The sequence below is a fragment of the Stegostoma tigrinum genome, chromosome 2 (assembly GCF_030684315.1).
Source record: "Stegostoma tigrinum isolate sSteTig4 chromosome 2, sSteTig4.hap1, whole genome shotgun sequence".
Lineage (NCBI taxonomy): Eukaryota > Metazoa > Chordata > Chondrichthyes > Orectolobiformes > Stegostomatidae > Stegostoma > Stegostoma tigrinum.
The window spans coordinates 148,498,293-148,520,257 of NC_081355.1; the positions used below are offsets into that span (position 1 = coordinate 148,498,293).

General features: G+C 42.3%; 1 protein-coding gene across 8 annotated transcripts in view; it reads left to right on the plus strand.

Annotated features, from left to right (window-relative positions):
- The window catches only part of scn5lab (sodium channel, voltage gated, type V-like, alpha b), a 432,064-nt gene that overhangs the window by 631 nt on the left and 409,468 nt on the right, over nucleotides 1-21,965 (plus strand). Inside the window, exon 1 of one of the 8 annotated variants that reach the window (XM_059640066.1) lies at nucleotides 2,114-2,149. The exons of the other annotated variants lie outside the window; for them this stretch is intronic. The gene's annotated coding sequence lies outside the window, so the exon portion shown is untranslated. Of the gene's footprint in view, nucleotides 1-2,113; nucleotides 2,150-21,965 lie in introns of those variants that run through there. 8 annotated transcript variants of the gene reach the window in all.

Consider the following 21,965-nt stretch of genomic DNA (forward strand, 5'->3'; position numbering starts at 1 on the left):
GAAATGACAAGAGGATGCAAAGGGACCAGCTTTTGAATATAACAAGCAGCTGTGAAAATAAACATGTCAGGGGGTTGTTTTGCCTCTCTCTCCCTGTCTATGTGTGTGCGTGCCTGGTGCTTTTTAATACCTGGGCCGGGCTTGAGCGATTTGTTTACTTTAATGCAACATGGGCGGTGGGATCTGTTATGTATTTCCTGTGGGTTCCAGGCTTTCCCCGCAACTCACAAGGTAGGACCACCTTTGTATCTTCGACTTCTAGACAGTCCCGTCTGAACTCAGCCTTTTGTCCATCACAGACCACTCTGCCCACCTATCCTGTTCTAGCTCTTTAACGACTTGACAGTTAATCCTTATCCAACCCACCTCCTTCAGCTTTCTCTCCATAAATCTGCATTGTATATTTCGATATATTTCCTGTAGACGTTCGCTATATATTTCCTTTTAAAGTACATATCCGATTCCTTTCCTGAAAGTTACTGGCGAATGGATTTCCATTTGTACCTTGCAGCTCGAGGTAACATCCCAACATTATTTTAGAATCTCATTGTCATCCCTTCCCCTCCCTCAGTACTTTTCTCGGCAATTAATGTAAATGTGCCATTGACTCTCCAGTCTTGTAAGGACAGTTAGTTTCCCGCATGGAGCTAAAATAAACAAAAACGAAACTAATTAAAACAACCAAAAAAAAAGACTGGAAGACTCGTAGCGCAGAAAAATCTTAACAAGAACAAAACAATGGAAAATCTTAAGAGGCTCAGAAATGAGCGTGAGGAGCCTGAAACCCAAGGATGATGCAAAGGTTTCAGCCAGAGCGTTGACTGGCCGAAGTAGCAGTCTAGCCGGACACGTCTGAGCTGAAATGTGTGATCTACAAAACAGCTTTGCCAGTGCTTTAATTTTCCTTTGTTTGAACTGTGGATTCCTGCTTCAGAGTTGAGCACACTACATGGCATTATGTGTGAAGGGGTAGTTAGTGTTTCCTTCACCCTCAAATACCTCAGGATTCTCCCTACCCCACCCCCATCCGCCCTGATATTGTGGCATATCTCCACCACCCCTCTCCAGCCCCTTCGCCCTCGGTCAGGTAAAGCGCCTGCTTTGCTCGCTTCACTCCAAAGTATCTGGGAGGAATAGCGGCCTCTCTCCTTCTGTACTTCAGCGCAGAGTTATACTACAGCTGGTGCACAGCAGTTCAGGGATTGAACTCTCCTGCTGAGGCTTGCCAAAGCAACACTTACCCCGGCTTGAGGAGGGTGAGATTATAATCGATACCCGTCCCCAAAACTGTTCGAAATCTCTGCGGCGATGGCACGGCAGCTGAGCCTTCTGATATTACAGGGAATGTGGATGTTCTGATATTACAGGGAATGTGGATGTTCTGATATTACAGGGAATGTGAATCTGACATTACAGGGAATTTGGATGTTCTGATATTACAGGGAATGTGGATTTTCTGACATTACAGGGAATGTGAATTTTCTGACATTACAGGGAATGTGGATGTTCTGATGTTATGGGGGTGGAAATGGGCAGTGGAGTGGAAGAGGTTAGGGGAAGAAAAGTGTGATTAAAAATAAATAAAAGGGTGTGTAAACACCACTGGGGAGAAGCTGAAGCTGGGGCGTGTTGAGGGTTGTTTACCTGTTTGAGAGCAGGTGGGTGGCAAAAGGTGTTTTCAGCTCTCTGCCAGTAAAAACATAAAATAAAAACATTAAATCATGATAATAAAAACACGTTCCAGTCTAACCCTGTCTGATTGTTAAAGTCCTAAATAGAGTTGTGAAAATCAGAATAAATATGCCCTGGACCGGTGCACATCCTGGTTTTTAAACAAATCGATGGCGACTTGTTGAGCGTTTGCAAAAACAGATGAGGAGAAAGGCGGCGACTTGAGCTCAGCTCCTGAGTTTTCCTCGGAGCACAGAAAGAGAGATCGAGTCTGTAACCTGTGCCTGGAAATTGAAATCCAAGTCAGCGATTCCTCTCAATATATTAAAAGGCAGGGATTGCGAGCCGATAAAAAAAAACTCGCCCTTTGATGGGGGCTGTGCCTGTGTGTGCAATAACTCACACAACTCCCCCGGGGGCCTGTTGCCATGTTCTGCGATATTTCAGATCGAGCGCAGCTCAAGGCAGATCGAAGTAGGTAGGAAAATCGAGGTGCGCTGGTAGATCAGTGCCCTGTCGCTGCTCCTATACCGAGCAAGTGTCTCTGCAGATATATTGCCAGAATGTACGGGGGTGCGTGGGTCTGACTTGTGTGGGGGTAGTAGGGTTGATCCTGGTTTAGAGGGACAGCAGGGCTATCATTGCTTCAGTCATTGGATTAGCAGCTCGATTGCTTCTTTCTAAACTACTTTTTACATTGAGTGGGAGCCGTGGTGGATTCATACTTAGGTGCCCATACACACAAATATAAACACAGATAAACACTCACAAATATCCACCCCCACATCTACACACACACCACTACACACATGCACCTATAAACATGTGCATAGACCAACATGGATCCCACGCACATACAAACGCACATGCACACACATCCACAAATATACTCACCCCTACACATACGCAGCCATACACCCACACATATACACACATATGCACACCCACACATAAACTCACACACATATAAACACATGCATGAACACCCAAATGCACAAACACATCCATGTACACACACCCATATACATTCACATCCATGCATACATAGGGATGGCACGGTGGCTCAGTGGTCAGCACTGCTGCTTCACAGCACCAGGGATCTGGGTTTGATTCCAGCCTCAGGTGACTGACTGTGTAGAGTTTGCACATTCTCTTTATATCTGTGTGGGTTTCCTCCTACAGTCCAAAGACATGCAGGTTAGATGGATTGGCCATGCTAAATTGTACATTGTTTCCAGGATTGAGTTCACCATGGCTCATGCAGGGTTAAAGTGATAGGGTAGGTGGTTGCGGGAGTGGGGCTATGGGATGCTTTTGGAGGGTCGCTGTGGCCTTGATGGGCTGAATTGTCTGCTTCCATGCTGTAGGGATTCTATGATTCTATGCATACTTACACACACACACACACATGGACACATGTCCACACACACAGACATACACTTTATCTGTCCAAGGTACTGAAATAGGCAGAAAGATGGGGAGATTGATGGAGTATTGGTGATGTGAGGATTGAGGTGGGGTTAGAGCGAGGAATATAGCTAGGTGTACAGTGCATTGGTGAGTTTCTGTTTCCCATGGGGACAGATCTCCTCTGAGGTTGAATTTTGTTTGAAATCTCTTCCTGTTTGCACATACATTCTGAAAGTGATTGTGAATGAGGCTTTAAACTGAGCCCCTCATCTCATGTGGATGTGAAAGGTGCGATCCCACTATTTCAAAAAAGAGCTGATGTGTTCTGCCCAGTGACCTGGCCAGTATTAATCCCACTATCAACACGATCAGAACAAATTATCTGACCAACATCGTCTTTTATTGGTGGGATCTTGCTGTACAGGAGTTTCGGTTGTTTGCTTTCTACACTGTGATGATAATGGCATTTTGTAAGTACTACGTTGGCTGTAAAACACTTTGGTTGTGAAAGACATTCCAAAAGAGCTGCAGGAAGAGCAAATTCTGAGCTTGACTGTGCACAAATATACGAAGGCAGCAGGAGAGGTTAACAAAGGCAATTGGCAAAATATATGGGATCCAGGACCTTATAAATAGAACAGCCAAAGTTCAGAAGTTATGGAGTTCTACTAAACCCATAGAAAATGCTATTGTATATTGAGAATTCTGACTAATTCTGGATGTCAGCTTTTAAAAAGAATGTGAAAGCTTTCAAGTGGTTAGACCATAAATTGTAAGAGCAGAAGTAGGCCATTCAGCCCATTGAATCTGTACCACCATTCAATTAGATCATGGCTGATCTGATAACCCTCAGCTTCACTTTCCTGCCTTTTCCCAATATACTTTGATTCCTTTACTGATTAAAAATCTGTCTTAGCCTTGAATATACTTAGTCACCCAGACATGACAGCCCTCTGGTCGTAAAGACTTCCACAGATTCACTGCCCCCTAAGAGAAGAAATTCATCTCTATCTTAAATGTGTGATGTCTTATTTGGAGATTGTGACCTCTGGTCCTAGACTCCCCCCACAAGGGGAAACAACATTTCTGCCTCTACCCTGTCAAGTCCCCTCTAAACCCATGTCATCTGCATAAATACCACCTTCTCCTAGTTGCTGTTGGTTCTAAAGATGGGTCACTGAACTCTAAACATTAATGCACTTTTTTGTTTACAGATGCTGTCAGACTTAAACTCATAAATACATATAGTGCAGAAAAGGCCCTTCGGCTCATCAATTCTGCACTAACATAACTATCACCAAAAGTGCACTAATTCCAATTTCCTGCACGCGCCCCATATCCTTGTTAAAGACCCTATTGAATTTCTCCAGCACTTTCTGCCTATGTTTGTTTGAGATCTCCGGCATTCACAGTTCTTTGCTTTATTTCCTCTAAGAATCTTATTTGTTTCAGTAAGATCTCTTATTCTCCTAAACTCCAACAAAGACAAATTCAACCTATTCAATCTCTCCCCATAAGAAAATCCTTCTATACCCAGGATTAGCTTGGTGAATGTCATCTGGACTGACTCCAATGCAAGCAAGCATACCTTAGATAAGGGAACAGAACTGTTCACAGTATTCCAGCTATGGTCTGACCAGTGCCTTGTATAGTTTTATTAAGACTTCTCTGAAAAACTATTTACTGGAATATAGGTTAACAGTGGATAAACAGGAGGGGTTGTTGTCTTTAGAGCTGAGGTTTACAGAAGTCTAAATCGAAATGTTTAAACTACAAAGGGTTTAGTTGTATAAATGAGGGGAAATTATTTCTAGAGATAGCATATATTTCAGATAATTGGCAGAAGAACCTGAGGTGATAAAAAGGGAAAATCTTTTCAGAATAATCAAACTGATCCAACAGACAGTGAAGGAGCAAACTTTGCAGGGCAATGGGGAAAGAGTGGGACAGTGGAACTCACTGGATTGGTATAGAAAGAGCTTCCATTTTTTGATGGACCAAATGGCCACTTGTTGAGTTGTACCAGGCAAATGCAGGCAAAAGGGACTGGCTCAGTTTAGGAAACCCAGTTGGCATGGATGGGTTGGACCAAAGCGTCTGTTTCTGTGCTGTATGACTCTATGGCTATGACTATAATAGGTTGTCCCACCTTTATGACCCTGTCTTGCTGCCGCAGTGGCCCTCTCCAAACAACAGTAGATTTATACTTGGACACTTTCACACTTACTTTCACACTGTCCAGTGGATTTACCCTTTACACTGCATTATCAAGCAGCATTAGGACCCTTCTTCCAAACAGTTTCATTTCACTTTGAATTAGTGGGATCACATTGGCCCCAGCGTTTGGATTTACCCTGAAACGTTAAAGGCCGATGTGAAATGGACACTGCTTCACCCTAATCTCAAAGGCAAACTGCATCGCCATCATGCATTTAATGTCATAAAACAATGACAACAACTTGTATCAATATAGCGCCTTAATGTATTGGAATATCCCAAACAGCTTCCCAACAACTGCATGGGACATTGGTTAGGGCACTTTTGGAATACTCTGTTCAATTCTGGCCACCTTAGCCTGGGAAAGACGTGAAACTTGAAAGGGTTCAGAAAAGGTTTACAAGGATGTTTCAGGGACTGGAGGGTTTGAACTATAGGGAGAGGCTGAATAGACTGGAGCTATTTTCCCTGAGCATCGGAGACTGAGGGATGACTTTATAGAGGTTTATAAAATTATGAAGGGCATGCATAGGGTGAACAACCAAGGTCTTTTTTGTAGGGTAGGGGAGTCCAAAGCTAGAGGGCATAGGTCTAAGGTGAAAGAGGAAAGTTTTAAAAAGGACCTGCATTTTCATGCAGAAGGTGGTGCATGTATGGAATGAGCTGCCAGAGAAGATTGTAGAGCCTGGAACAATGACAACATTTAAATGGTATCTGGATGGATATATGACTTTAAGGGTTTAGAGGGATATGGGCTGAATTCTGGCAAATGGGACCAGATTAATTTAGGATATCTTGTTGACATGGACCAGTTCATCCAAAAAGCCTGTTTCTGTAGTGTACATCTCAATGAATCTATGACTCAAAGAACATTATTAAGCAAAACAAAACATTGAGTCACACAGAGATAGCCTAAGACAAATGCTTAGTGAAGAGGTAATTTAAGGGGATAACTTAAATGATGAAAATGAGATAGACAGACAATTGTGTGAAGGGTCACAATTCCAGAGATTGGGGCTTAGACAACTAAACACATGGCCACAAATTTTGCAGAGTGATTAAAAGCAAGGGGCCAGAATTAACAGGACATCATTGTTTGATAACATTGTGGGGTTAGAGGAGATTAGAGAGATAGGGAGAGACATGCTGAAGGAGGTATTCGCAAATGAAGGCGAGAGTTTTAAAGTCAGGACATTACTTGAACAGGAGCCAGCATGAGTCAGTGAGCACAGGACTGATAGGGAAACAAGATGGGCAGCAGAATTTTGGATGACCTCAAGCTTACAGAGGGTAGAATGTGGGACACCTGCCAGAATTGTGTGGAAATGTTCAGTCAAGAGGTAAGGAAGGCATGAATGAGAATTTTAGCAACAGATGAACTGAGACATGAAAACTATCGGGCAGTGTAATGGGAAAAGGAACCGAGCTAATGCTGTAATGGAATGAATATGAAGCTGGAAACTGGTCTGGGTGTCAAATGTGACTCTGCAGTCATTAGGAAGCTGGCTTGAACCCAGATTGTCGTCAAGGAGTGGGATGGAATAGGTAGTTAGGGAATGAAGTTTGGAGCAGGGAACCAGTTTTGAATTGGAAGGAATTTCTGCCAATGTGCCATTTGTTAAATAAGTTTTAAACATTTTTTTTTGTTACTCATTCACACGATAAGGGCAACGCTGGCTAGGTCAGCACATTTTGCCCATCCCTAATTGCCCAAACAGGTTAAGGGTCAACCACATTGCTGTTGGCCTGGAGTCACATGTAGGCCAGACCAGGTAAGGGTGGCAGTTTCCTCCCTTAAAAGGACATTTTGTGAAGCAGATGTGTCTTTCCAACAATTGATAATGGTTGCATGGTCATCATTCGACTCCTGATTCCAGATTTTTGTTTATTGAATTCAAATTCCACCATCTGTTGTGATAGGGTTTGAACCCAGGTCCCCTGAAAATTACCTGGCCCTCTAGATTAATAGCTAGCAATAATACTGCAATATCCTCATCATTTTTCATGGAAAAAGAAATTAAGATTTGAAGTGTTGGAATGGCAGTGGCAGCAGTTGTCACAAACTTTTCCACTACAACAGCTTGTATTGATAAACACCTTCAAATTAATGAAAACATCGAAAGCTGCTCCACAGGAAATCTTATCAAACAGAATTTGATACTTGGCCACATAGAGAGAGATATCACGACAAAAGAGATATCAGCATAGCTGACCCAAAGCACAGTTAAGGGGGTAGGCTTTGAATAGATTTTTAAAGGAGCAGAGAGAGGCAGCGGAGTAAGGGAGGCAATGGCCTAATGGTACTATCCCTGCACTGTTTATCCAGAGACCCTGATCACATTTTGGGGGACTTGGGCTCGAATCCAGCCATGGCAGAATCTAACGATGACCGTGAATCCATTGGCGATTGTTGGGGAAATGTCCGTCTGGATTACGAATGTGCTTTAGGGAGGGAAACTGCCAATCATTACCTGGTCTGGCCTACATGTGACTCCAGACCCACAGCAATGTGGTTGACTCTTAACTGCCCTCTGGGCAATTAGGGAGGGGCAATAAATGCTGCCTGGGCAGCAACACCCTCATCCAGCGAATGAATAAAGGATAAGAGTTCAAGCTGGGAATTCCCCAATGCAGGCCCAATCAGCTGAGGGCAATTTAAACAGAGGGGGTACTGCAGTGCTTCAAATAGGAGGCAGGAACAATAACAGACATAACAAGGTGTAGAGCTGGATGAACACAGCAGGCGAAGCAGCATCAGAGGAGCAGGAAGGCTGATGTTTTGGGCCTAGACCCTTCTTCAGAAAGCTTTTCTGAAGCAGAGTCTAGGCCCAAAACATCAGCTTTCCTGCTCCTCTGATGCTGCTTGGCCTGCTGTGTTCATCCAGCTCTACACCTTGTTATCTCAGATTCTCCAGCATCTGCAGTTCGCACTATCTCAGGAACAATAACATATCTGTTTAGCTGCCTCGACTGTGTGTGAAGCATTGACTGCGGGGGTCGGTTCCCTTGAGGCATGCAAGGGAGCATTGGTATGCAGGGATATGTGATAAAGGCAAGAGGTTGGCACTCAATAAGGGTGCATGCACGCCAGGCCGAATGGCCTCCTTCCTCACCCTAAAAACATTTGTGACTCCATGCTGTTTTTGACACTTGCAATATAGACAGCAATGCCCAATATTTTCAGAAAGGACAGAGCAATGTTCGAACCTAGCTTTTGGGAGATTCTGCGGTCCAGTATTGGAGGCTCCAGCACCATCTTTCCATCAGGATAAGGAAGCTCTGAAAGCATCGTAGCATTTGAATGAGCTGTTCCTTGCGCTGACCTTATGTTCTGACTCATGTGCCTGATTACTGTAACATAAAAAAGGACAAACAAAAATGTCAAGTGAGACAAGTAAGCTGGTCAGTTAGCAATCTCTGTCCTTTTACATGCTTTTTTCCCCGTGTGTGACAATTAGTATTCTTGTGTATCTCTTTAATTGATGCTTATGTGGAGGAGAAATGAATATGCTTCTAATGCACAGAGTCTTTTCTTTTGTGGAACATGGGTGTTACTGATAAGACCAGCATTTATTACCCAACCCAGGTTGCCCTCGAAATGAGTGGCTTATTCACCCATTTCAGAGAACAGCACATCACTGTAGGTCTGGAATTGCACCAGGGAAGGATGGAAATTTCTATCCCTAAAGACCATTGGTGAACCAGATGGTTACATGGTGACTATTAGACTAGCGTTTAATTCCGGATCTAATTGCATTCACACCGATGTTCCTGGACCATTAACCTGCACCTCTGGGTTACAAGATTGATGATATTGCGACTAAGTCACTGCCTTCCCATGATGCTAATGGTTGTTGAATCTTCTGGTCACCTGATGCCATTGACAAGGTGTTTTTAATTTATTTACTTGTGGGACATGGGTGTCACTGGCTGGGTCAGCTTTCATTGCCAACGCTAGTTATCTTTGAGAATATGGTACTGAACTACCTTCTTGAATTGCTGCAGTCGATATGCTATCGGTAGACTCACAATGCCCTTAGGGAGGGACTTCTAGTTAACAGTATGGCAGACTTGGTCATCTTGTGAAATTTGCCTTTCACTTGATTGACTCTGAACCTCAATGATGCGTTTGGATCAATGTAACACTCCTTAACACTTACCTTGTTGCCAGTGTCATGGCATTGTACTACTTTGTTGGTTGCCTGAGTTTAGCTCTGTGGCCTGGCTTGGCTTTTGGAACCAGATTTCTTGCACATACATACCCAAGGTCCCTTGATGCCTAATACTTTGCAGATATCACAATAACATATGGATGGCTGAAGTAAACCAGCTCTGTTACAGATCATGTTGGTTTGGTGGGCTTTACTGACTATAGCAATAGTGTTGGCCAGGGGTTTGTTAGCTCTGTTGGTTGAACAACTGATTTGCTAAGCAGAGTGATACCAGATAGCAAATGTTTTAATTCCCACACTAGCTGAGGTTATCATGAAGGACTCTTCTTCTCAACCTGTTTCCTCATCTAAAGTGTGATGAAACTCAAGTTAAACCACCTCTCTCTAATGAGAGAGTGGGGATTTGGTGACTTTACCTTAGTGTTGGCTGCACCTAAAGGAAGTTCCTAAAGGAATTACTGCCCTGCTACTATGGCATCATCTGTGCATCCATCTCCAAGGAATATGTCATCGTTCTTTTTTTGTTAAAGAGGGATATGGAGAAAATATACTCCACAGCTTTTAGTTTTACTGTGTTTCAGTACTTTTGTCTTTATGTTAGCACTTTTAGAATTTTCTTCCAATTTGAACAAACTTTGAGCTTAATCAGAAAGAAATTAATTCTGACTTCAGGCTGATTAATGCCCTTACAACAGATTTGTATTGGTTAACTGTACTCATAGAAGCTGATGTTAATACTATTCTGACTTCTGTGCTGTCCAGGGCTGTTATCCAGTTGGTCTTCAATTAGGTTTTTCAATATCTACCACTGAGATCTTGGAGTCTTTTTATATAGATGGCCAGCACAGATAACTGTTTGGCTCAATTAGTTACCTGTTGGAGCTATCGTTATGTTCTTCTTCATAAAAAGAAACTTGGCTAATACAGTATTGAGAGAGTCAACAGAAGTTTACTACAGCTGGCTAATACACACATTACATTCACAGGCATATCAGTGTCCAGGCTCAAGCTAAGGTTTCATAAGTTGCTTGTTTGTAACGAATACCACGTCAAAGAGTTTTATTAGTGTCATGCTTCAAGTAAATCCGAGTAAAATGGTAATATATCCTCAGATCACATTCTATAATACAATGATGATATCATGAACATATCCCTTAAAGACATACTGAAGCACTGACTGTGAGACATAACAATATACATCACCATCTTACCATAAGAACAAAAAGTGAGAAATGCTGAGTGCGGGACAATCAGAGAGACACTTCAACAGAAAGTAGATGATGAAAAGGAATTTTTTTTTGCTTACTCTATCCCGTACACCTCTCTGTCAAAATATATATGGATGTAAGTATATGTAAATTCTGCCAATTACCCGACCTGCATTCAATTGTTCCCAATAGTATTCTATCAGTTGAGCCATGTGCTACAATTTTAAAATTAGAATAAGGTCATTCCACAGTGATATCAGGAAGTGTTTTTTTCACAAAATAAATGTGGAAGTGTGGAACCATCTGCATCATGAAAATTGTTGAGATTGAAGGTCAGTTGGAAACTTCAACGTTAAGATTGATAGGCACCATTGGGCAAGCACATTTGCACTTCCAGTTACAAATCAAGTAAATGTCATTGAGCTAACTGAACACAGAACAGGATAGATTGGAAAATAGCTTACTACTGTTCCTGTGAGCCTGTGGTTTCCTGCTCTTGCTTCAGATGAAGTTTCAATGTTGTTTTCTATAACTCAGCCAGCCCCCTCCCCAAATTGTTCGGTTTACTTGGGCCTGAAAGGCGTAAGCCCCTTGAATATTCCCCAGACTATCTGGTCAAGTTTGTTGCTCTTGCTTATATTTGATCCAAAGATTGAATGCAATCTTGGTAACCAAATCCAGATAGAGAGTATGGCCTGAGCCCAGCACAGAACACAATTTCAGTATCATCCCTCTTATTACACTCCACTATCCCTATTGTTTGTGAGGCAATGCATTGGCATTGTCGATTGGAAACACTCCTTTTGTAGGACTAATCAAAATGAAGAAAAGAATGGGAAAACAGCAACTGGAGGCCAGGACCAAACATTTTGAAGAGTGGGAAGTGAAAATTAACCTAGCATTCAATTCTAAAACACTAAGGGATACAAAAATGGTGCAGTGACGCATTGGATATGAAGGTGATCTCTGGTCAGGCATAAAAATTGTTGAATGAGTCAGCCATCGCACCAAAAATAGAATCAGAAATTGTCAAACGTTTGTGGAAGATTTCTGCAGGAAAATTGTGCGGATGGCTGAATTATATCTGGACTTAAAATGGAGCAACTCTGCTGCTGTAACATTGCTCTGTTCTATTTCCCTCATGCACCTTGTACGGTATGATCTACCTGCACTGCAGGTAAAACAAAACTTTTCACTCTACCTAGGTCTACATAATAGCAGCATGAGAGCATATTTTGGTATCTTTAGCCATCATAAAAAAAAACTCATCAAAGTGCTGATACTGAAAAGACTTCGCTTGCATGAATTAAAAGCAATTAACAATCTGGTTTAATGTTAAATTTTGAGTCACATTTACCATACATTGACAAACTTAGTCCCCTCAGCAAGAAACTCTAAAGAGCACAATTTGTTTTTGGTTCAATCCCAGTGCAATTACACTGCAACTCTCTTTTGGTCACTGCCCTCCTCCATAGCTGACACTCTTTGGGGGCTCAATTTTCTCTGCTCCAGCCTGCTTTCAGTGTGTAGGATCTTAATTTCCGACACTCCCATTCCATAGGCTTTCGTTGCCCTGCCTCTCTTGCCACATTTAAAATGCTTCCTAAAGACGACCTCTCTGAACAAGCTTTAGATTACCTGTCCTGATAGCTCAAAGAGCCTTGTGATGTGCTGCAAAATTTTGTTTGATTAGGTTTGCCTTGGACATTGTTAGCACTTCAGAGGTGCTATCTAAATGCAATGTGTTGTCGCTTTGTGTCAGTTTGGTGCAATTGGTTTGTTTTCACTTCAAGAAATTTTTTAACTTTCACTGAAGACCATTAAACCAGAGGTATACAGCCTCTTCCTGCCAACTTTTAATTGTACTGGAGATCTGAGTAGGACTGGGAAGTCCAACAAATATGGTCCATCTCTAATTATATTTCATCACGAGATGGTGAGCTGTGGCACTCTGTGTGGTGTTGTTCTTCCCACAGTGCAGTTAGCAAGGGAACACTCTCACTTTTGATTCAGGAGCTTTTAATGCAGAGATTTGAGAATGTAATCTAGTCTGGCAATCACAGGACAGTACTGAGGATGTGCTGCCATGTCAGAGAGGGGCTGTCTTTTGCATGTAGTCTTAGATCAAAGCATTATCTGCCCTCTTAGATGGGCATAAAAAAATCCATGACTCTTCCAAAGAAAAGTAATGGATTTAAACGAGGCATAGACAACACGAGCGAGGAGCTGACGTCGAACTTGTATAAGGCAGGCATGTTGGAAGCCCATGTGTGCAGTCTGGATGCTATGCTATTGGGAAGATGTGAACTGGAGAGGGTGCAGAAGCAATTTCTTGGTTCCAAGAATGAGAAGCTTCAGTTCCGAGGATAGATCGAAGAAGTTCGGACTGTTCTTGCAAAGAAGAAGGCTGAGAGGTAATTTGATAGCAGTTTCCAACATTGCGAACAGGCTGGACACTGTAGTTAGGCCGAAGCTGTTGCTGCTTGTAGAAAGAACAAGAATGAGGTGACACAGATTTAAAATGATGCGCAAAAGAAGCCAGAGTGATGTGAGAAACAAACCTGAATCACTCAGTGAGTAGTAAGCGTGTGGAATACACTGGGTGGAAATGTGGTGGAGGCAGCTTTAGTTAAGGCCTTCCAGGGAAGCACTGGATGGTTATTTAGGTAGAAACAGTCAGCAGGGATATGAGGAGAAGACAGGAGATTGCATTAGGTATTAGGACTAACACAGACACGATAGGCCAAATGGCCTTATTCAGCACTGTAGCAATTCTGTGACACAGTAGTTTGATCAGGAAAAGATCATATTTACCCTTTGTGCTCAAGTCCCACTGGAAAACATGATTGCATGACCTGATGTGACTGCAGTTTTGCAGGGAGGGGTAACACATCCCGGGGCATTGTCCTTCAGTAGAGTCCAAGGTGACCAGTGATCTGCTCCTTTTTCTATGTGTAGCAGAGGGATTAAACCAAGGCCCTGTCTTACCTGTACAGGGAGAATGGTGGAAATCCCACACGTCTAAATATCCGGAAAAGCGCATTGAAATTTTCCAAGTTAGCAATTCCTCCACCCAAACGACCCCAGCAATATTCAGATGCATCAGATTGTCCATCTCATTACTGCTTTTATGGTGACTTTTATGTTTTCTTATGGAATAACAACTACACTTTGAAAATAATTCAATGTGTATGAAATATTCACATCTTCCAGTGGTATGACATGGACCTGTCTCAATACAAGTGTTTTTTTCATAGTGCAATATTTCTTTGAAGTGCAGGCACTGCTGTAATATAACAAATATGGCAGCCAGTTCACACACAGCAAGTTCCCACAAACAGTCATGAGATTATGACCAAGTAGTCTGTAAAGGATGTCAAAAGAGGGGTAAATATTGGCCAGGGACTGACTTGTAGTGGCACCTGAAGCTCCAAACCATCCAGGGCAGGGCGGTCTGTTGGACTGGTACATCATCCACTAGCCTAAATGTCTAGGTGCACTGCCCGCTGCGTAATGAGACGGCATCATGCACCCCCTTTAGGATTCACTGCAGTAAGTCAGCGCAATTGCTTTTGCAGCTTCTCCCAAAACATGTGACCTTCTGTCTCCAGGAAGACAAGGACAACAGGCTCATGGGAATACTGTCACATCTTAATTCCCCGCTGCCCTGACAACTGTGCATATTGCCATGCTTTCATGGCAGCCAAAATGTCCTCACATTCCTCTGCTCACATATATTTGTGAGGTTTTTCACCCGAGTTGGGCAGGTGTTTTTCACAGTTTAACGTAAAGATCTAGTTAAACTGGTAGCAGTAGGAATGATGTAACAACAGGCATCAGTCCATTCCATTTACGCAATCAAAATCATATCTTATCATTCAATATGGAATTGCATAGAACTTATGGCACAGAACAGGCCATTCAGCCCATCCACCTCTGCGTGTGTTTGAGCTTAAAATTAACTTTCTCCTTCTTTGCCTATTAACATATCCATCTATTCCCTTCTCAATTGCCTATTCATCTAGACTCACCTTAAATAAACCCTGAGCATCTTATTTATTACCTGTTTCTGTAGGTGACAAGACTTGAATTGCTGCAGTCTGTGTTGTTAGGAAGCTGTTTCTGGATTTTCACCCAGTGACAATGAAGGAACGGTGACATATTTCCAAGCCAGGATGTTGAATGCCTTGGAGGGAAATTTACAAGAGGGTGGTGATTGCATGTATCTGCTGCTCCACTCCCTTTAGGATACGGGTTAATCCTTGCTTCTTGTAGACAGCACTCAGTTTGCCCTACTACCCTTAGATCGTGCATTTTAACTCAGAACTTAATAAAACCTGGAATTATAGAATGAAACAAAGAACTGAGGATATTGGAGATCTGAAACAAAAACAGGAAATGCTGGGATAATTCACCAGGTCTGACAGCATCCGTGAGGAGAAAACAGTTAACATTTCGAGTCCAGTGACCCTCCTGAAAACTCTGCTGTTTCTCCACAGATGCTGCCAGACCTGCTGAGGTTCCCCAGTAATTTCTGGTTTTTGCCCTTATCTGGAATCATACAGCTAACCTCACTAACTGTGTCTTTTGTCAATTGTCATAAAAACCCATTCAGTTCACTAATATCCTTTAGGGGGTGGAAATCTGTCATCCTTACCTGGTCTAGCCTACATATAACACAGGCTACTATATTGTGGTTGACTCATAATTGCCTTCGGACATGACAATCTGTTCAAGGACAATTAGGAATAGGTAACAAATGCTGGCCTTGCCAGTGACGTCTAAGCCCTGAAATAATTTTTCAAGAATTGAATGTTATTGGATTTCTAATTGATTAACCTTGTCTAAGATTCTTTTATTGTTCATTCCAAACCCACAACCACTTCCATCTGGAAGGACGAGGGCAGTGGATATACGCGTACATCGTCCACCTTCAAGTTCCCCTCCAAGCCACCCAGCATCCTGACTTGGAAATACATCGCCGTTCCTTCACTCTCACTGGGTCAGAATGCTGGAATCCCCTCTCTAAGGACATTGTGGGTCGACCCACAGCAGGTGGACTGCAGCGGTTCAAGAAGGCAGCTCTCCACCACCTTCTGAAGGGCAACTAGGAATGGGCAATAAATGCTGGCCAGCCAGCAATGCTCACGTCCGATAAATGGATTTTAAAAAAAAAAAGTTATGGGATTTGGGTGTCACTGGCTTGGCCAACATTTATTGTTCATCCCTAATTGCCCAAGGGTGGCTAAGACTCAACCACATTGCTGGAGTCACATGTAGGCCAGACCAGGTAAGAATAGTAGATTTCCTTCCCTAAAGGACATTAATGAATCAGATAGGTTTTTCCTGACAATCAGCAATGGATTCCTGGTCACCATTAGACTTTTAATTCCAGATTATTATTGAATTCAAATTCCACCATCTGCCTTGATGGGATTTGAACCCAGGGCCCCAGAACATTACCTGAATCTCTGGATTAATAGTCTAGAGACAAAAGCACTAGGCCCTCACCTACCCCTGCTACATCGATGAGTTATATGATATAATAAGTTATTATCACCCATTGCTTACTGCAATCTGCTCAATCCCAGAATTTCAGAGCTGCTATGTTATGTTTCCATAGGGTTTCTACCTATTTCTGATGTGGTCGAGATTGTCTAATGCCACATTACCATTGGGTTGAGGCTCTTCCATTGTTCACAGCTCAGGCAGCTTGCAATTTAGCCTTCGCCTGGCTGGTCTACATCTGAAAAGCCAGCCTATGAACGCAAGAACTATCTTAGTCAATACCAAAAGTGGCCTTGATTACTAAATTAATTCTTAAAGACATTCTCTCCCCATTATATGTGCAATATTTCATTCATTAGTTGACTCCTTGATAGGTCCTCTTGGTTTTTATGATTTTTTTCAACATTTGATAATTCTGTTGATATTCTTTATGTATCTTTTGAGTTTTCCAGATTTCTGAGATGGTGATCAAAAGATTGAGATTTGATTGGTGAACCCAACATATTAATGTGACTTCTAGGCTCGCGATGACATTTAGTCACTCAGTTCGTTTGCACTTATGGAAAAGAACATACAAATGACATGTAATAATACAAACCTTAGTCAGACATCACTCAGGGTACTGTGAGCAGATTCTGGCACTGCAACTTATTAACAGGGAAGGACAGGGTAGATAAAGATAAACTATTTTAACTGGTTGAAGAATCTAGAACCAGGGGCATAGTCAAAGAATTAGGGCCCAGGCCATTCAGGAGAGACGTTAAAAAGCGCTCCAAATGCAAAGAAGAGTGCATTTGGCACTCTTCCTGAAATGGTAGTCAATGCTACTTCAATTGTTAAATTTAAATCTGAGGTAGATGCATTTTTATTAAGCAATGATGTTAGGGGATAAGGGCACAAGGTAGGCACATACAGTTCGACCACAGATCAGCTCTAATTTTATGAGTCAGCAGGCTCAAGGAGCTGAATGGCCTGCTCCTGTTCCTTTGTAATAATTGCAGTTGTCAACACAGAGGGCTGACATTTAACCCAAGACCAATGCTATTCTTTGTCTTCATGCTGTCCTAGATAACCTTATCCATCTTATTTAATTCACCCATCACCTCTGTCCTTGTGGGTGACATTGCCTGCCAGGCTGACTGCAACTCAATTTTGAAGTTCGTATCCTGGTTTTCAATGCCCCCGTGGCATATACAACCTCTGTATCTCTGTAACCTCCTCCAACATATACAACCTCTGTATCTCTGATACCTCCTCCAAGATATACAACCTCTGTATCTCTGTAACCATCTCCAACATATACAACCTCTGTATTTCTGTAACCTCCTCCAACATATACAACCTCTGTATCTCTGTAACCATCTCCAACATATACAACCTCTGTATCTCTGTAACCTCCTCCAACATATACAACCTCTGTATCTCTGTAACCATCTCCAACATATACAACCTCTGTATCTCTGTAACCATCTCCAACATATACAACCTCTGTATCTCTGTAACCTCCTCCAACATATACAACCTCCGTATCTCTGTAACCATCTCCAACATATATAACCTCCGTATCTCTGTAACCATCTCCAACATATACAACCTCCGTATCTCTGTAACCATCTCCAACATATATAACCTCCGTATCTCTGTAACCATCTCCAACATATACAACCTCCGTATCTCTGTAACCATCTCCAACATATATAACCTCTGTATCTCTGTAACCATCTCCAACATATACAACCTCTGTATCTCTGTAATCATCTCCAACATATACAACCTCTGTATCTCTGTAACCATCTCCAACATATACAACCTCTGTATCTCTGTTACCTCCTCCAACATATACAACCTCTGTATCTCTGTAATCATCTCCAACATATACAACCTCCGTATCTCTGTAACCATCTCCAACATATACAACCTCTGTATCTCTGTTACTTCCTCCAACATATATAACCTCTGTATCTCTGTTACCTCCTCTGACATATACAACCCCTGTATCTCTATAACCTCCTCCAGCACTTACAACCTCTGTATCTCTGTTACCTCCTCCAACATATACAACCTCTGTATCTCTGTAACCTCCTCCAGCCCCTACAGAACTCCCAATCACTGTAACACTTTAGTTTTCCTTTATTCATTCATGGGATGAGAGTGTTGTTGCCTAGGCATCATTTATTGCCCATCCCTAATTACCCAGATGACAGTTAAGAGTCAACCACATTGCTGTGGGTCTGGTGTCACATGTAGGCCAGACCAGGTAAGGATGGCAATTTCCTTCCCTAAAGGACGTTAGTGAACCAGATGGGTTTTTCCGACAATCAACAATGGATTCACGGTCATCATTAGATCCTTAATTCCAGATATTTATTGAATTCAAATTCACTATCTGCCACGGCAGGATTTCAACCCGGGTCCCCAGAACATTATCTGGGTCTTGGTATTAACAGTCCAGTGATAATACACCTAGGCCATCACCTTCCTAATAACTTCCTCCAGCCCCTACAAAATCCCTATCTCTGAAACGTCCTCCAGCTTCAACCTTCTCTCTATCTCTGTATCCCCCAGCTCCTACAACACTCCTCATCTCTGTAAGCTCCTTTAGCCTCTACAACTCTTCCTATCCCTGTATCCTTCAGACCCTACAACCCTCCTTATCCCTGTATCCTCCAGAACCTATGACACTCCCTACCTCTTTAACTTCCTCCAGAGCCTACAACCCTCCCCATCCTGGTATCCTCCAGCCCCTACAACCCTCCTTATCCCTGTATTCCCCAGCCCCAACAACCTTCCCTATCTCTGTATCCTCCAGCCCCTATGACATTCCCTATCTATTTAACTTCCTCCAGAGCCTACAACCCTCCCCATCCTGGTATCCTCCAGGTCTCCAACCCTCCTTATCCCTGAATTCTCCAGCCCCTACAATTCTACCTTTCCCTGTATCCTCCAGCCCCTACAACACTCCCTATCTATTTAACATCCACCAGCCCCTACAATCCTCCCCATCCCTGTATCCTCCAGCCCATGCAACCTTCTTTTCTCTGTAGCCTCCTCTACCCCATAAAAATCCAAGATTTCATCACTTTTTCAGTTCTTGCATTTTGTACATCCCTGATTTACATTGCTGTGACACTGGGTCTGTTTTTATTTGTGTGAATTCTACTCTCTAGAATTTGCTCCCTAAAACTATCTTCCTTTCTAGTTCTCTTTCTTACTTTGTGACACTTCTTTAAACCCATTCCTTGAACTAGGGTTTTGGCCAATTTTCTTAAAGCCTCCTTATGTTGCAATATTTGTTTGATAACATTCTTGATAAACTTTAAGATGGTTTATTACATTAGAGATGCCATACAAATTAAGTTCTTATTTTGATCTAAAGAAAATAAAAGCCTTCATGATAAGTGCACTGATAGGCCATACTGTGGTGTAGTGGGCTGATACTGAAGCTAATGCTTTTGAGGCATGGGTTCAAATCCCAACAGAGCAGCTGTTGAAGTGAAAATTTGATTCATAAATGTGGAATTGAAATCCTCAGCAATGGTGACCAGGAAGCTATTAATGATTGTAAAAACCCATCTGGTTCACTAATGTCATGTAGAGAAAGAAATCTGCTGTTCTTACCTGGTCTGGTCAGCATGTGACTCCAGACCCATAGCAATGTGGTTGACTCTTAACTGCCCAAGAAAACCATTCAGTTCAAGAGCAATTAGGAATGGGAAACAAACTGGAGGGCCTTACAAGTGACACTCACATCCCATGAAAGAACAAACAGTCTAGACTCAACTCAATGCTTTGCTAACTGGCACCAATGTAACCTTCCACAAGCAGATTCTCAAACAGTTTGCCATGATTAAAGGCATGGATCTAAAGTGAAGCATGAAAAAGTTCTGAAGTATAGAGTAATGGGCAATGAAACAATAAGCAGTTGATGGAATGTCCAATCCCCCTAATCGCTGTGTTAGTGATGCCCCACAGGAGACGGTAGTCAATTCACTCTGGTGATGATAAGTGATCCAAATGAAATAGTGGCCATATGGAATGATAGACTTTGAGTTTTATTTTGATTTGATTTATTATTGTCACATGAACCGACATAAAGTGAAAAGTATTGTTTTGTGCACTATCCAGGCAAATCATGCCTTACATAAGTACGTCAAGGTAATAGAACAGAATGTGTAGTTGAGCAGAGTAATAAATCAAGATAGGTCAAGAAGATGAAACGGGAGCAAGCAGTTCTGCTGGTGAAGTGCCATTTTAAATCCAGGGTGAGAAAGCCTTCCTGACATGGAGAATTCTCAAGATGTTCAGGTGAATTAATGGAGACAAAAATATTGGAGTCATTATTGAAACATTTAGCTGCAGTGCTAGGAGCGGTACAAATCTCCTTCTTGACTGCCTTCCTCCTGAGATTTAAAGCACCTTATACAGCTTCTCCAGCAGAGAGAATGGATGTGTGAGAGAGCTAGAGAGAGAGGGAGAAAACCTGATTTGACAGAACAGCGTAGAATTCAAGACGATGGTCTGTCACGTAGTGGACTTCAGACAACTAGGTTTCCTTTATATCAGTGATAATGGGAACTGCAGATGCTGGAGATGCTCTGATGAAGGGTCTAGGTCCGAAACGTCAGCTTTTGTGCTCCTGAGATGCTGCTGGGCCTGCTGTGTTCATCCAGCCTCACATTTTATTATCTAGGTTTCCTTTATATCTTGTTCATATATTGTATCCAAGTACTGCACTGTGATTGAATCAACTCATCAAAGGTAAGCTTAGGTTTAGGAAGGTGATGGTAAATCAGAAGCACAGTGTCATGGCTTTGTAAACAGGCTGATAATCTAAGGACTGGGTTAATGATCTGAAGATGTGTACTCAAATCCCATCATAGTAGTAGAGGAATTTAAATTCAGCTAATCAAATCAACACAGCATACAAAACAAACATTATGGGGATTATTATGTTTAAAAACCCTGTCCAGGTCACTAATAATCTTGAAGGAAAAAGATCTGTGATTTTTCTTGATCTGGCCTGTCAGTAATTTCTGAATCCTAATAATAGCCTGGGTAGCCATTCAATTCTGTACCTAAAACAGCACCACGTCTCAAGGGCAACTAGCGGTAAACAAGTGCTGGTCCAGCCAATAATTCGAAAATCCTAATAAAGAATAAAAATATGGTAAATTAAGTGGTTTTGACATATGTAATTTTGAAGAGGTCTTTGGTTGGATGGTTGAAGACGGCAGGCACACGGATTTTGAGAAATAATGAATAATACAGAAATCATAACACAGGGACAGATCATTGGAGCCAACCAATTTACCCTCAGTCAGTGCAAAAATCCCAACCATATTTACTTATCTATTTCCCAAGTCACTAACACCCCACTTTATTTGTCTATCTTTCCGTCCTAATGAACTCTACTGGACCCGAGTTCAATTCCACCCCCTGGTGACTGTCCGTGTGGAGTTCGCACATTCTCCCCGTGTCTGCGTGGGTTTCCTCCGGGTGCTCCAGTTTCCTCCCACAGTCCAAAGATGTGCAGGTTAGGGTGGATTGGCCATGCTAAATTGCCCGTAGTGTTCAGGGGTCTGTAGGTTATGTGGGTTATGGGGATGGGTCTGGGTGGGATGCTCCAAGGGTCGGTGTGGACTTGTTGGGCCAAAGGGCCTGTTTTCCACACTGTAGGGATTCTATGAGTCTATGATCTAGGAAGTCTTGAAGGAATCTAATCTGTCTTCTCCAAAGCACTTTTGCTATATTTCTCAATAGGCAACATTGTTCTCATGAA